The sequence below is a fragment of the Coregonus lavaretus genome (genome assembly GCF_964263955.1).
Source record: "Coregonus lavaretus genome assembly, chromosome: 4".
Taxonomy (NCBI): Eukaryota; Metazoa; Chordata; class Actinopteri; order Salmoniformes; family Salmonidae; genus Coregonus; species Coregonus lavaretus.
The window spans coordinates 18297686-18313415 of NC_139991.1; the positions used below are offsets into that span (position 1 = coordinate 18297686).

A 15730-nucleotide genomic window follows, 5' to 3' on the forward strand; every position below is an offset into this window, starting at 1 on the left:
CACACACACACACACACACACACACACACACACACACACACACACACACACACACACACACACACACACACACACACACACACACACACACACACACACAAAGACACACACACACCACACAACATTATGCACACATGCAAACAAATGTATTCACAAACATCCAATTAGAAAATATAGACACATTCTGTAAACACATTATCTGTTTGAGATACATGGAAGATCATGCCGAGACATCACATCAAAAATCCCCCCACCTTTTCCAATCCCCCCTTGTGTCACCCCGCTGCAGAAAATGCCTTAGTAGAGGAGCGCTCTGCACTTCCAGAGTCTCCCTGATCAGATGAGGAGCCCCTTTATCACTCTCATATCCTCCAGTGTGTGTGTGTATATGTGTGTGTATATGTGTGTGTGCTGCTCACACAGACTCCCAGACAGCAGCAGCAGGTTGATACACATAAAGACTGTGAACGCTTCCTGGTGCAGAGCCCTTTTGGAGAACTTTGAGCATTCCTCTCCTCCTACACAGAGGTAAGGACACCTTGAATGAAGGGTTACTGCAGTATAGAGGAGGTTACTTTTTGTCTCTTGCATGGAGTAGATGTTGTGCATTTTACAGTCTTGTCGCGTCCATGCAACATGCATTATTTGTCTGCACTGATCTACAGCAACATCAATATGGACGGGGTGCCAAACACTGCTGAGTATATAGGAATGTATCATTTCATCTATCATGTACCACTCTTTATCTCAGGGATTTGAGAGGATTGCTGTAAGCTTGAGATTGTGGTTTATTAGTTGACTCCGGCTACAATGCTCTCTGCCTTTGTACATTTCCTGCTGTATTCTCAATTTCTCTTCTTTTGTTCATATTTGAGTGCTTCCAATACATAGACCAGAAGATGGTAATAAGATCTTGCAGGAGGATGCGTGGGCATGGTATATAGAATATTAATCTACAGTACATGGAAAACGCTAACAAAGAAAGAGCACCTCCATCATCTCCCACCCAATCCCAGGTTCAGGTTGAGCTGTCAACAGCAGTGGGAGGTATAGAGACGAAAGGAGATGATAAAAGACTGAGGGGGCTTTAATCTTAACCAATTCCAATTGGTACATAAAAGCAGAAAGAAACATACAGACAAACGCAAATTCAGTCAGGCAGGTTGCCTAGTTAGAGGGAGTTGATGTTTTAATTTTTTTTCTTCAAAATGTGAGTAGGAGGATTACAGGCTCAGTCATACACACATTCAGCAGAGTTGTCACTATAGCTAAGTATCTAGATCTCTGGTTTTAACCACAAAAGTTTACAATACAAAACAAGACTGTTAAACGTCAAAGTGTTTGATATTTCACACAGAGGGAATATCAATGTCATTATGGTATTTTATTTTTTGTTGCTAATATTAAATCGTCCTAATTTAAAAACTTTCCAGTGCAACTAATCTCGCCCTACTGCAGAGGTATACAGTGGGGAAAAAAAGTATTTAGTCAGCCACCAATTGTGCATGTTCTCCCACTTAAAAAGATGAGAGAGGCCTGTAATTTTCATCATAGGTACACGTCAACTATGACAGACAAATTGAGAAAAAAAATCCAGAAAATCACATTGTAGGATTTTTTATGAATTTATTTGCAAATTATGGTGGAAAATAAGTATTTGGTCACCTACAAATAAGCAAGATTTCTGGCTCTCACAGACCTGTAACTTCTTCTTTAAGAGGCTCCTCTGTCCTCCACTCGTTACCTGTATTAATGGCACCTGTTTGAACTTGTTATCAGTATAAAAGACACCTGTCCACAACCTCAAACAGTCACACTCCAAACTCCACTATGGCCAAGATCAAAGAGCTGTCAAAGGACACCAGAAACAAAATTGTAGACCTGCACCAGGCTGGGAAGATCTGAATCTGCAATAGGTAAGCAGCTTGGTTTGAAGAAATCAACTGTGGGAGCAATTATTAGGAAATGGAAGACATACAAGACCACTGATAATCTCCCTCGATCTGGGGCTCCACGCAAGATCTCACCCCGTGGGGTCAAAATGATCACAAGAACGGTGAGCAAAAATCCCAGAACCACACGGGGGGACCTAGTGAATGACCTGCAGAGAGCTGGGACCAAAGTAACAAAGCCTACCATCAGTAACACACTACGCCACCAGGGACTCAAATCCTGCAGTGCCAGACATGTCCCCCTGCTTAAGCCAGTACATGTCCAGGCCCGTCTGAAGTTTGCTAGAGTGCATTTGGATGATCCAGAAGAGGATTGGGAGAATGTCATATGGTCAGATGAAACCAAAATATAACTTTTTGGTAAAAACTCAACTCGTCGTGTTTGGAGGACAAAGAATGCTGAGTTGCATCAAAAGAACACCATACCTACTGTGAAGCATGGGTGTGGAAACATCATGCTTTGGGGCTGTTTTTCTGCAAAGGGACCAGGACGACTGATCCGTGTAAAGGAAAGAATGAATGGGGCCATGTATCGTGAGATTTTGAGTGAAAGCCTCCTTCCATCAGCAAGGGCATTGAAGATGAAACGTGGCTGGGTCTTTCAGCATGACAATGATCCCAAACACACCGCCCGGGCAACAAAGGAGTGGCTTCGTAAGAAGCATTTCAAGGTCCTGGAGTGACCTAGCCAGTCTCCAGATCTCAACCCCATAGAAAATCTTTGGAGGGAGTTGAAAGTCCGTGTTGCCCAGCGACAGCCCCAAAACATCACTGCTCTAGAGGAGATCTGCATGGAGGAATGGGCCAAAATACCAGCAACAGTGTGTGAAAACCTTGTGAAGACTTACAGAAAACGTTTGACCTGTGTCATTGCCAACAAAGGGTAGTATTGAGAAACTTGTGTTATTGACCAAATACTTATTTTCCACCATAATTTGCAAATAAATTCATAAGAAATCCTACAATGTGATTTTATGGATTTTTTTTTCTCATTTTGTCTGTCATAGTTGACGTGTACCTATGATGAAAATTACAGGCCTCTCTCATCTTTTTAAGTGGGAGAACTTGCACAATTGGTGGCTTTTTCCCCACTGTATGATACTGTAGGATAGAGAGATCTGGAAGAATAATTGTGATTTACTGCATTGATTAATAGGAACTAGGAACATAAGCATTTCGCTGCACCCGCCATAACACCTGCAAAACTGTGTACGCAACCAATAAAATTTGATTTTATGATAGCGCTGATGGGAGTATCATGTATAACGAGTACCCATGCCATGTTCATCAAGTAAAGGGAGAAGTGGGCCTGACAGTTTGATACATTGTCCCATGGGCAGTGGTTGTTGTGAAGAGGTCCCTGCAGTCCCCAAACAGTGGCTGTGTTTGATACTCCTTGCTGCGAGTCTTCCTCAGCCCTGCAAATCTTGAGACCCATTTGAAGCCAGTCCATCTATGGACCCATTTGGGGAGCTGTCAAGTCAACCGCTCAGTGAGCCTCTCTTCTCTTCACACAATCAATATGTGAGATTCTCGCCAGGCGACATGCTCCTGTTGGTAGGGTGTAGATCGAACACAAACCGTGCTTCGCTGTTAATGGACTGTGTCTGTGTGCTCCTGGGCCATTACTGCTGTCACATTATAAATGATGGGACTGTGCATCAAGGGCCAGTCCATGGAAAGCTTTTCCTCTCCGTTTTTTAATCATGGTGGTATGCGCGAAACGTCAAATAGTACAAAATAGTTTCACAGCCACAGATTCATTCTCAAGCCTGACATTTTAAAAAGCTCTTTGCTCTCATTTCCCCCTGTTGCTGGTTCTCTCTCTCCTACCCCTTTTCTCTCGTTTGAGCCAATGATCCCAGATGGTGACAGATCCCTGCCTCGTGTTAAGGCTCCTCTTGAGCAGTGAGATGACATCTGGCGAGGATGTGACTAATAAGAGGGACAGAAGCGGCAGGAACCCTTCATATCATCTCAGATACCAGGGTTCTCTGACTGAAGTCTGCACTTTGATATGCATCCACACTCAGGGGCAGATGTAAAAGAATTGACTTAACCATGGGTCTGTCGCCTGCGCTGTCGAAGAAAATATCAATCTGATCCCCAATGTCAATGGTGCAAAGATAATAAAAACAGTCCTTACTCAAAGCAGAAGTAGGTGATGCTAAGCAGAAATGTCAATTTTAGAAATGCAGAGAGAAGGGTGGTGAGTTTATTGAGAGGAAAATCTACAGTCGACACTTAACTTTACATGTTATTGTAAATTTAAGCAAAGTATACACATCTTCCTTTGGTAAATGCACCATCTAAGCAAATTAACTATTGTTCATCATCAACGATAGGATGACAAAGGCTATGGTATCAGCCATATGTCTGGTGCTTACATGGTTGTAAGTATGGCATAGTGGCGGTACATGAATAATTACATAATTATAATATAAAAAAAATAATATGCCATTTCGCAGACGCTTTTATCCAAAGCGACTTACAGTCATGTGTGCATAAATTTTTTTGGTGGTCCCGGGGATTGAACCCACTACCTTGGCGTTACAAGCGCCGTGCTCTACCAGCTGAGCTACAGAGGACCACATGAATTACCACAGATAGCTGACAGAGAGATGCTATTATGCTGGAATTAGGATTGAGCAGGTCATGTTCAGAGGCTGATCATATGGTAGAGAGGGGACTATTTCACCACTTTATGCCTATATGAGAGATTGAGTGGCTCGCTTGAGATTGCCTCTCATTCCCTTTAGGTGTGTGGCAATGATGTTCTTTGAACATGTAAAAAAACAACAAGTCTCATTTTAGTTTCTATGAAAATGTAGGCTTTTAACTTGTTTTTTCTCTGTTGATTTTCATGAGTGGGATATACAGTATTATCCTCTGTGTAGTATATTCTGCAAGTTGAAATATAAGAAGAAGTATAGAAGAACAATATGAATAAATAAAAGAAGCCACTTCTCATATTTGAAAATAGACCCATGGTGGGTTTGAAAACAGACCAAAACATGAGAATGCAATAAACAACTATAGATTTTTTTCAAAGTTTGAAGCAATTTAAACCTTGTGTATCACATAGCATGAACCTGAAATATGCTGCAGCAACATGATGATGTCTGATTAACATAATCCTATATAAACAACACCTGGATTGTGGGTATGCTGGGTTATTGAAAACCTAATTATCAGGGCATATTTTTAAACGCTGTTGATTTTTACACTTGACAGCAGTGCTATTGCCACGGTTATGTGCTTGCACAAATTAGTTTGTGCTTGATTACATATTTTTGTGGGTCAATGCCAAATGATGAGGTTTTAGTAATCCTGTCTCCCTGCCTACAAGATTCAGCAGACAAAGCGTTTTCAATTGTGCTTCTGGTGGGTGGGATTAACTCAAGGAATTATTGGGAGCTACGGAAATATTTGTTCAGAGCACAATGGATGTTTTGTGTGCAATTCTGCTTGCAAACCTTGGAACTGTAAAGATGACATGCACTGTACTGTATTAAAACATGTACCCACTTTATGGGGACACAGAAAATGCATCTGATATCCATGTCTGAAAAGCTGTGGAGACATATGAAACTGTACATGGTAGTGACAAGTGCTTCTTTCATTTTGACCCTAGCAGATGGGGAGGTTGTGTCCCCACCCAGGAACAATGGCCCTCTGTTTGTTTTCATCCACAGAATCCACAGAGGGATATAAAATGGGATAGAAAAGGTCATAGGGCCACCACTATATGAACACTTAAAAGTAGTAGCTTCTGCCTCAGAAAGAAAAGCAGTAAACCCATCAAACCACATCTGATCTCAGAAAGATATACTACAGTGAGGGAAAAAAGTACACCTGTCCACAGAAGCAATCAATCAATCAGATTCCAAATTATCCACCATGGCCAAGACCAAAGAGCTCTCCAAGGATGTCAGGGACAAGATTGTAGACCTACATAAGGCTGGAATGGGCTACAAGACCATCGCCAAGCAGCTTGGTGAGAAGGTGACAACAGTTGGTGCGATTATTTGCAAATGGAAGAAACACAAAATAACTGTCAATCTCCCTCGGCCTGGGGCTCCATGCAAGATCTCACCTCGTGGAGTTGCAATGATCATGAGAACGGTGAGGAATCAGTCCAGAACTACACGGGAGGCAGCTGGGACCATAGTCACCAAGAAAACAATTGGTAACACACTACGCCGTGAAGGACTGAAATCCTGCAGCGCCTGCAAGGTCCCCCTACTCAAGAAAGCACATATACATGCCTGTCTGAAGTTTGCCAATGAACATCTGAATGATTCAGAGAAGAACAGGGTGAAAGTGTTGTGGTCAGATGAGACCAAAATTGAGCTCTTTGGCGTCAACTCAACTCGCCGTGTTTGGAGGAGGAGGAATGCTGCCTATGACCCCAAGAACACCATCCCCACCGTCAAACATGGATGTGGAAACATTATGCTTTGGGGGTGTTTTTCTGCTAAAGGGACAGGACAACTTCACCGCATCAAAGGGACGATGGACGGGGCCATGTACTGTCAAATCTTGGGTGAGAACCTCCTTCCCTCAGCCAGGGCATTGAAAATGGGTCGTGGATGGGTATTCCAGCATGACAATGACCCAAAACACACGGCCAAGGCAACAAAGGAGTGGCTCAAGAAGAAGCACATTAAGGTCCTGGAGTGGCCTAGCCAGTCTCCAGATCTTAATCCCATAGAACATCTGTGGAGGGAGCTGAAGGTTCGAGTTGCCAAATGTCAGCCTCAAAACCTTAATGACTTGGAGAAGATCTGCAAAGAGGAGTGGGACAAAATCACTCCTGAGATGTGTGCAAACCTGGTGGCCAACTACAAGAAACGTCTGACCTCTGTGATTGCCGCCAACAAGGGTTTTGCCACCAAGTACTAAGTCATGTTTTGCAAAGGGGTCAAATACTTATTTACCTTATTAAAATGCAAATCAATTTCTAACATTTTTGACATGTGTTTTCTGGATTTTTTTGTTGTTATTCTGTCTTTCACTGTTCAAATAAACCTACCATTAAAATTATAGACTGATCATTTCTTTGTCAGTGGGCAAACGTACAAAATCAGCAGGGGATCAAATACTTTTTTCCCTCACTGTACATGTTGCACATATGACATATCATATTTGTCATATAGTATGTGACATTTTACTTGAGTATACTACGAGAATTCATTCCAGTAATTGATTAATTTCATTGCAAATGTACGATAGGCTAATACTTACGTTTAAGTAATATCCCTAAACTGAGAGTCTACCTATTGCACTTATCTAAATTAACGTTCCACAACCTAGGCCCACTTTTGGATCCATCCACACTCCAGGGATGAGACTATTTGGCCACCATTGGGACTTATTCATTTCTGAGCATTTCTTTGTTATCACCTCTAGCAGATGGCTCAGCGTGGTGGAATGCTTTTCACCAACAACATTAAAGTGAGGAAATGCTGCTCAACCTAACACATTTTGGACTCTCATAGGCCTGGTTATTTCACAGCGTCCCCCAAAAAAACATGCACACATGCATGCACTCAAAATAGATTTCAGAATGTTAAATAATTACAAACAAAGCTATCAACATTCAAAATGGAAATGATTATGTATTCTGTTGATATTTGGTTGAATAGAAAAAAAATAGAATTGTAAATGCCTCCAATGTAATTGAAGATGTGATGAATATCCACACAGACAATGTCACATTCACTGTAAGACTCAGCTCTCAGTCAGCATCAAAGGCTTGCTATTTAGATTTATTCACTAGCGATTGATTCATCTTTGGATGGAAACAGGGATGCTGCGCTCATGGAGCATGTTTCAACATGTCACTCTGCATCAACCATAAAGAAATGAGCAACCTCTTTGCAGCAGGCTGGTCAAATGCAGAATGTAGCAAATCATTGAGGCTGCTGTCACACAATACTAGAACTGTCTTTGACCGATAGCCTCACAGTCCTTAAAGAGCAGCTTAAGCCCAAAAATATTTCTCTAGTTGAAAACGGCCTATGTTGCATCGATATTAGTCAGTGTAAAAATGTACTACAATGTGTAAATAGCATAATTTTAATCATAAAGTCAGTATCTTCCAAAACTGAGATTTGCAACAGCTGTTACATTCCTAGTTCCATTGGATATTTCATTTCGATCATGTCCACTTGCCCACTAACACGGGATGGTAACGCCTAGGGAGAATTGTCATGCATGGAGAAACAGCTGCACTGATTGTGCTCTATCCAATTGTACAGCAGAACCTACAGACAGTGAGACAGACCTGCTCACATTATGCAGCACCTCTGACTGGTTTACATAAGACAACACGTCACCAATGTTATGTTGAAAGATCACAATTGGCTCATAAGCCCTTTATCGAGTGGCCACATGCTGATGTGTTTGATAGTGATCATTGAGTCTGCCACTGTTTTGGGCTAAATGAGAATTGAGACATTGCGCACTTGCATCCCAACAGCTACTTGTCATTATTCCAGAATTCAAATCCCATTTGCAAGCGTCTTGTGTTCTGCCGCGACCTGTTTTGTAACATGATTTGCTATTTAACACTGCCAGACAGACGCAAACTCTGGTAATAGATAGTGAGAAAGTTGTAAAAACAAAACGTCCAAATTAATTATAGATTTCTTGATTTATCTTAGATTAATTCTGAATATTTTGAGGGCGAATTGTTGCGACCGTGACTCAAGAGGGACAAACAACAATAACTGCCAGGGTAGGATATAGCAAACATAACACACCCACATCGAACCACATCCCCAAGATGCAAATCTCGTCTTTATTCATGAACAGCAGAAAATCACATGCAGAATCGGTGAGTTCAGACCCAATTTAATGATAGAGGCAAGGAAGAGAACTATGTGTATTGTGTTCATTTCAGCCCAAGTGCTGTTTATAACTAGTAATATCAATCCCATGGGATCTAATTTTTTACTGTTTGAAATTAGCAGACTCCCCATGGAATAACCTACTGTATGTTGGTAAAGTGAACTTAAGACATTGCCTGAAACTCCTTCTGACAGGTCCGCTTCTGTTATGGCTTTACTGATGACCACACAGGCAGGAAGAGAAGATGATGTATTGCATCAGCAGCGTCTCATTAGACACAAATAGATGTTTTGAACCTCACCAGAAGATAGGGACAAATTTGTACTAGGTAATGACAATGATAGCGAAATCTGCCCGCATTGATCCTAAAATCAATAATTACTGCAACATACACAGACATTTGACACATGATAGGACCTAGTAGACCAGACTTTGTTAACCCTCAATTTAAAAAAAATAACAGTCCGGTTAGTGTGACTTTGTATTTGGGATCAAGCCTTTAAATGGTGGACATAATTATGCTCACTGACTATAATAACTTGCACATAGAGAATGTTAAAACATTTACAAAGATGCAATTATAAAAGAAGGTTCAGGACAGCAGCTTAATTCCTTTCAATGATGTTGATTGCTGACGTGTTTCAGAGCAAGCTCCTTTGTCAAAGCACTATCACATTTACAAAGATATTGGGTTCAATATAGTGATGAGACAGGAGAGAATTAAGTTGTGATATAATTGATGTTGAGTAAACAGATGACTTCGAGTGAAGGTGAATGTGTGTTATCTCCAGTTGGTTTGGCACCTCGGACAGCCGAGGGCAAATATTATTGTCTATCTTTTTTGTTCCTTCATTAGCCGAGTAAAATGAAAGCCTATGCTAATTAGGAACGTATTAATGCTGCTTCCGTTTGGGGTAAACATATTTTCAAAGCAAGTGTCTCAGAGAAGATTGAATCCTCAATGGATCCAGGTGGGACTGAATCACTAATAACAATCTCACTTGTTTCTGATTTTACTTCTGAATTGAGCTGGCAAAGCCTTGAGCTATTCGATAGTTGACACACAGTCAATTCAGAGTAGAGTATATCTGTTGTGTATTATATTGAGATTAAGCACCTGACTTTGTTGTGTTATTAACTGGGTCAATCCTTTTCCCAACAGGAAAGATGACGATACCAGCTAGCCGTCTCCTGATTGGCCTGATGTGTCATGTAACCTGCACGTGGGCCTTCGCTCGCCTGCCTGAGGATGCAGAACAGCGGTCTGCCTTCTCAGTGGCACGCACCAGCAGCATGGAGGGTGGACCAAAGATGGTGGTGACCTTTGACAAGGAGTATGTTAACATCGGTGGGGACTTTGATTCAAAGGCAGGCATGTTCCGCTGCCGCATCCCCGGAGCATACTACTTCTCCTTCACAGTGGGGAAGTTCCCCCGTCGTGACCTGTCAGTCATGCTAATGAAGAACAGGAATGAGGTGCAGGCCATTGTGTATGATGAGAATGCGGGAGAGGAGCGTAAGGTGCAGAGCCAAAGTGCCATGCTACAGCTGGACTTTGGTGACACAGTCTGGCTCCGCCTTCACGGTGACCCCCGCTATGCCATCTACAGCAACACTGGTCACTACACCACCTTTAACGGCTACCTAATCTACCCTGACACCTACACCTTCCAAGACCCCAAGAACGAGGACCCAACTCCCATGCATGGAAACGAAGCGACTGCCAATGACCACACCCTAACAGACCAGGATGGGCTGGGAGAAAGGGACAACGTAGAGAAGAGAGAGGAGGTAGAGGATGAAGAGGAGGACCAGAGGTCAGCCTTCTCTGTTGGCCGCACTCAGAGCATCGTAGGGGTGGACCAGGGCTTCCCAGAGCACCGTCCTATCGCATTTGACACAGACTTTGTCAACATTGGCGCTGACTTTAACGTCACTGAAGGTGTATTCACCTGCCGTATTCCAGGAACCTACTTCTTCTCCTTCAATGCTGGCAAGCTTCCCCACAAAACACTGTCAGTCAAGCTGATGAAGAACCACCTGGAGGTGCAGGCCATGATCTATGATGACAGTGACACTGAGAAGGCTCTGCAGAGCCAGAGTCTGATGCTGTCTCTGCGCCATGGTGATATCGTCTGGCTTTATAGCCACCAGCGCGATGGCTTTGGAGCATACAGCAACCATGCCAAGTATATTACCTTCACTGGCTTCCTGGTCTATCCAGAACTCCAAAAACCAGCCACCAATCAGCAGCAACAGCAGACTCGGAAGCCATAAGGGACAGTGTCAAGAACACATTTGGCTGTGGACCTACTACACTCAATTATTCTATGTCCAACTAATTATTTCAATGGGTTTACTTTGTCAAACTCCAACTTGGAGTCTTGAATGAATTAAGATGTTACTACATGCTAGCATTTCTGATATTTTCAGGATATGATATCTCAGTTAATACTTACTTATCTGGATTTTTAACATACCTTTATCAATATCTTGAAAGGCATGGTCAAATAATGGGGACACTTGTTTTGTGTCAAAATGAGTATTTTTCCTTCATTTTAGAGTGAGTTTCTGCTAAGGCCAGTGTTTTTTTGAACCAAAAAGCATGATCAACACTCAGAATTAAATTTCTCCTTACCCTGCAGGGCTGTCCATTGGACAAATACAGACACCATACTCACCCTGGTTGTAGCTTGAAGTCTGAGCACATCCTCACAGAGCACATGCTTGTTTTGGACCTTGGGGCACCAGGCTCATAATTTGATTTCTAATTTAGCAGAGTTTAATTCATTTCCTCAGATGGTGACCGCTGTGAAGAAAATGGAATTGCCTATACCATCCCTTATGATAATCGTGCCGGTTTAATTCATACACCCCAAGAGAGAAAAATGCTGTTCAAATTGTGCCAGACTTCAGCAAATTACAGTCTCAGTTTGAGAGGTCATTTAAACAACATATTTAAAATAGCATATAGTCCAATTGTAATGTTACGCTCCAGCAAATACTTTCTTTTGATTCTCCACATCAGTATTGTGGGCCTATTGGGTTCTGTACACCATCATCTCTGGGTAGTGTTTCTTTTTAGTTTGAATTAGTGTCTCTTCATTTACATTTTAGTCATTTAGCAGACGCTCTTATCCAGAGCGACTTACAGGAGCAATTAGGGTTAAGTGCCTTGCTCAAGGGCACATCGACAGATTTTTCACCTAGTCGGCTCGGGGATTAGAACCAGCGACCTTTCGGTTACTGGCACAACGCTCTTAACCACTAAGCTACCTGCCGCCCCGAAAGGCATAAACACAAAATGTGACACTTACTGAATAATGAGACAGTATTTCAGTAATAGTTAGTCTCCCAATTAATGGTAATCTACTATGTGAATAGCAGATTGACGTTTATTGTCATGAATCTTGCCCTGGATACAGAACTCAGACATTTCCACGAGATGGGCCATTTTATTTTTGGTCTTAATTTAAGGTTAGGCATTAGGGTTAGCAGTGTAGTTAAGGTTATGTTTAAAATCAGATTTTATGACATTGTGGCTGTGCCAGCTATTGACCACTGCACAGCTGCCTCCAGAATAAGATTCATGAAGAAAAACGCTAACCTGCCTGTGACTGCGGTGAGTCAGGCATATACTCACTCCTGTGGTGCTGCCCTTACACAACCTACTTTTGGAGCTCATCCTTCATCACACTCGACTCCCTAATACCCAAGAGTCACTAATTGTGGCAACTTTTGTACTTTGAGGGTGGAATTACTTTTTTGATATAGCGAGTTGAAAAATATTTGACACTGATGTATAATTTTTCAATTTCTATGCGAAAATTATAGTTTATCATTTGCTTTGTAGTTCTAATTTCAATCACTCTGTGCATGGACTGCAATAGGAAATAGACTTGTTGAGTTGAGTGGACCAAATTTGTATAAGAGCTTTAATTATATTTAAATACCACTAGCATGACAACTTGTGAGGGAGTAAGGAAACACCAAAAGTATTATTTCTTAGAGCTCAGTGAGATCCATTTCCAGAGAGATAACAAGCATTATGATTTTGGGAATTGAGTCTTAAAGAATATTTTGACTTATAATTTCATGCATGCTGTCATGGAGAATAATCGTCTAACAGCTTTGCAGATCTTCTTTGTAATGAGACCGTATTTCTATCCATACGTGATTTTTTGTAAATAACTTTGTTGTAAGTGTTATGTTGGTGACCTGTGCTTTGTATCTTTGTCCTTATAAAGGAATGATTGTAAACTGCATAGATTTAGCCCTGGGTACATTCAACCAATGTGTTAGTACAGTCTGCTTCTTGTTGGCTCCTTGAGATGTTCAAAATATTTCTCATACAATGGATGCTTTGGAATATGTGAAGCAGAATAAATAATGTTAATGTTTATTTTTCTGTACTCTTATTGGTAGAAAGTACATCTATGTCAGTGAATTTGACCGTGCCCATTGGGAGAGCTTATATCCGCATGATGCTAATTGACTCATGAGACATACAGTACCAGTCAAATGTTTGGACACCTACTCATTCAAGTTTTTTTTATTTTTACATTGTAGAATAATAGTGAAGACATCAAAACTATGAAATAACACATATGGGATCATGTAGTAACCAAAAAAGTGTTAAACAAACCTAAATATATTTGAGATTTTTCAAATAGCCACCCTTTGCCTTAATGACAGCTTTGCACACTCTTGGAATTCTCTCAACCAGCTTCATGAGGTAGGAATCCATTTCAATTAACAGGTGTGCCTTCTTAAAAGTTCATTTGTGGAATTTCTTTCCTTCTTAATGTGTTTGAGCCAATCAGTTGTGTTGTGACAAGGTTGGTGGGAGGGGGGTATACAGAAGATAGCCCTATTTGGTAAAAGACCAAGTCCATATTATGGCAAGAACAGCTCAAATAAGCAAAGAGAAATGACAGTCCTTCATTACTTCAAGACAGGAAGGTCAGTCAATATGGAACATTTCAAGAACTTTTAAAGTTTCTTCAACTGCAGTCGCAAAAACCATCAAGCGTTATGATGAAACTGGCTCTCATTAGGACCGCCACAGGAATGGAAGACCAAGAGTTACCTCTGCTGCAGAGGATAAGTTCATTAGAGTTACCAGCCTCAGAAATTGCAGCCCAAATAAATGCTTCACAGAGTTCAAGTCACAGACACATCTCAACATCAACTGTTCATAGGGGATGGTGTGACTCATGCCTTCATAGTCAAATTGCTGCAAAGAAACCACTACTAAAGGACACCAATAAGAAGAAGAGACCTGCTTGGGCCAAGAAACACGAGCATTAGACTGGTGTAAATTTGTCCTTTGGTCTCGAGTCAAAGTTGGAGATTTTTGGTTCCAACCGACATGTCTTTGTGAGACGCAGTGTGGGTGAACGGATGATCTCTGCATGTGTAGTTCCCACCGTAAAGCATGGAGGAGGAGGTGTTATGGTGTGGGGGTGTTTTGCTGGTGACACTGTCTGTGATTTATTTAGAATTCAAGGCACACTTAACCAGCATGGCTACCACAGCATTCTGCAGCAATATGCCATCTGGTTTGGGCTTAGTGGGACTATCATTTGTTTTTCAACAGGACAATGACCCAACACACCTCCAGGCTGTGTAAGGGCTATTTTACCAAGGAGAGTGATGGAGTGCTGCATCAGATGACCTGGCCTCCACAATCCCCCAACCTCAACCCAATTGAGATGGTTTGGGATGAGTCGGACAGCAGAGTGAAGGAAAAGCAGCCAACAAGTGCTCACCATGTGGGAACTCCTTCAAGACTGTTGGAAAAGCATTCCAGGTGAAGCTGGTTGAGAGAATGCCAAGAGTGTGCAAAGCTGTCATCAAGGCAAAGGGTGGCTCAAACACATTAACAAGGAGAGAAATTCCACAAATTAAGTTAAGGCACACCTGTTAATATAAATGCATTCCAGATGACTACCTCATGTTCTTTAAAAGTGCTTTCCTCTCAATCTTAAATAAGCATGCCCCATTCAAAAAAATCAGAACTAAGAACAGATATAGCCCCTGGTTCTCCTCAGACTTGACTGCCCTTGACCAGCACAAAAACATCCTGTGGCGTACTGCATTAGCATCGAACAGCCCCCGCAATATGCAACTTTTCAGGGAAGTCAGGAACCAATATACACAATCAGTTAGGAAAGCAAAGGCTAGCTTTTTCAAACAGAAATTTGCATCCTGTGGCACTAACTCCAAAAAGTTTGGGGACACTGTAAAGTCCATGGAAAATAAGAGCACCTCCTCCCAACTGCCCACTGCACTGAGGCTAGGAAACACTGTCACCACTGATAAATCTACAATAATCGAGAATTTCAACAAGCATTTTGCTACGGCTGGCCATGCTTTCCACCTGGCTACCACTACCCCGGCCACCAGCTCTGCACCCTTCGCTGCAACTTGCCCATGCCCCCCCCGCTTCTCCTTCACACAAATTCAGACAGCTGATGTTCTGAAAGAGCTGAAAAATCTGGACCCCTACAAATCAGCTGGGCTAGACAATCTGGACCCTTTCTTTCTAAAATTAGCCGCCGAAATTGTCGCAACCCCTATTTCTAGCCTGTTCAACCTCTCTTTCGTAACGTCTGAGATCCCCAGAGATTGGAAAGCTGCCGCAGTCATCCCCCTCTTCAAAGGGGGTGACACTCAACCAAACTGTTACAGACCTATATCCATCCTGCCCTGCGTTTCGAAAGTATTTGAAACCCAAGTTAACAAACAGATCACCGACCATTTTGAATCCCACCGTACCTTCTCCGCTATGCAATCCGGTTTCCGAGCTGGTCATGGGTGCACCTCAGCCACGCTCAAGGTCCTAAACAATATTATAACCGCGATCGATAAAAGACAGTACTGCGCAGCCGTCTTCATCGACCTGGCAAAGGCTTTCGACT

At 42.0% G+C, this 15730-nt stretch overlaps 1 pseudogene across 1 annotated transcript; it reads left to right on the top strand.

Moving 5' to 3' along the window:
* Positions 1–400: 400 nt before the first annotated feature.
* On the top strand, positions 401–13201 carry LOC311127114 (complement C1q tumor necrosis factor-related protein 4-like; annotated as a pseudogene). Its single transcript has 2 exons — positions 401–528; positions 9970–13201. The product of its transcript is annotated as a complement C1q tumor necrosis factor-related protein 4-like (transcript).
* The last annotated feature ends 2529 nt before the right edge of the window (positions 13202–15730 follow it).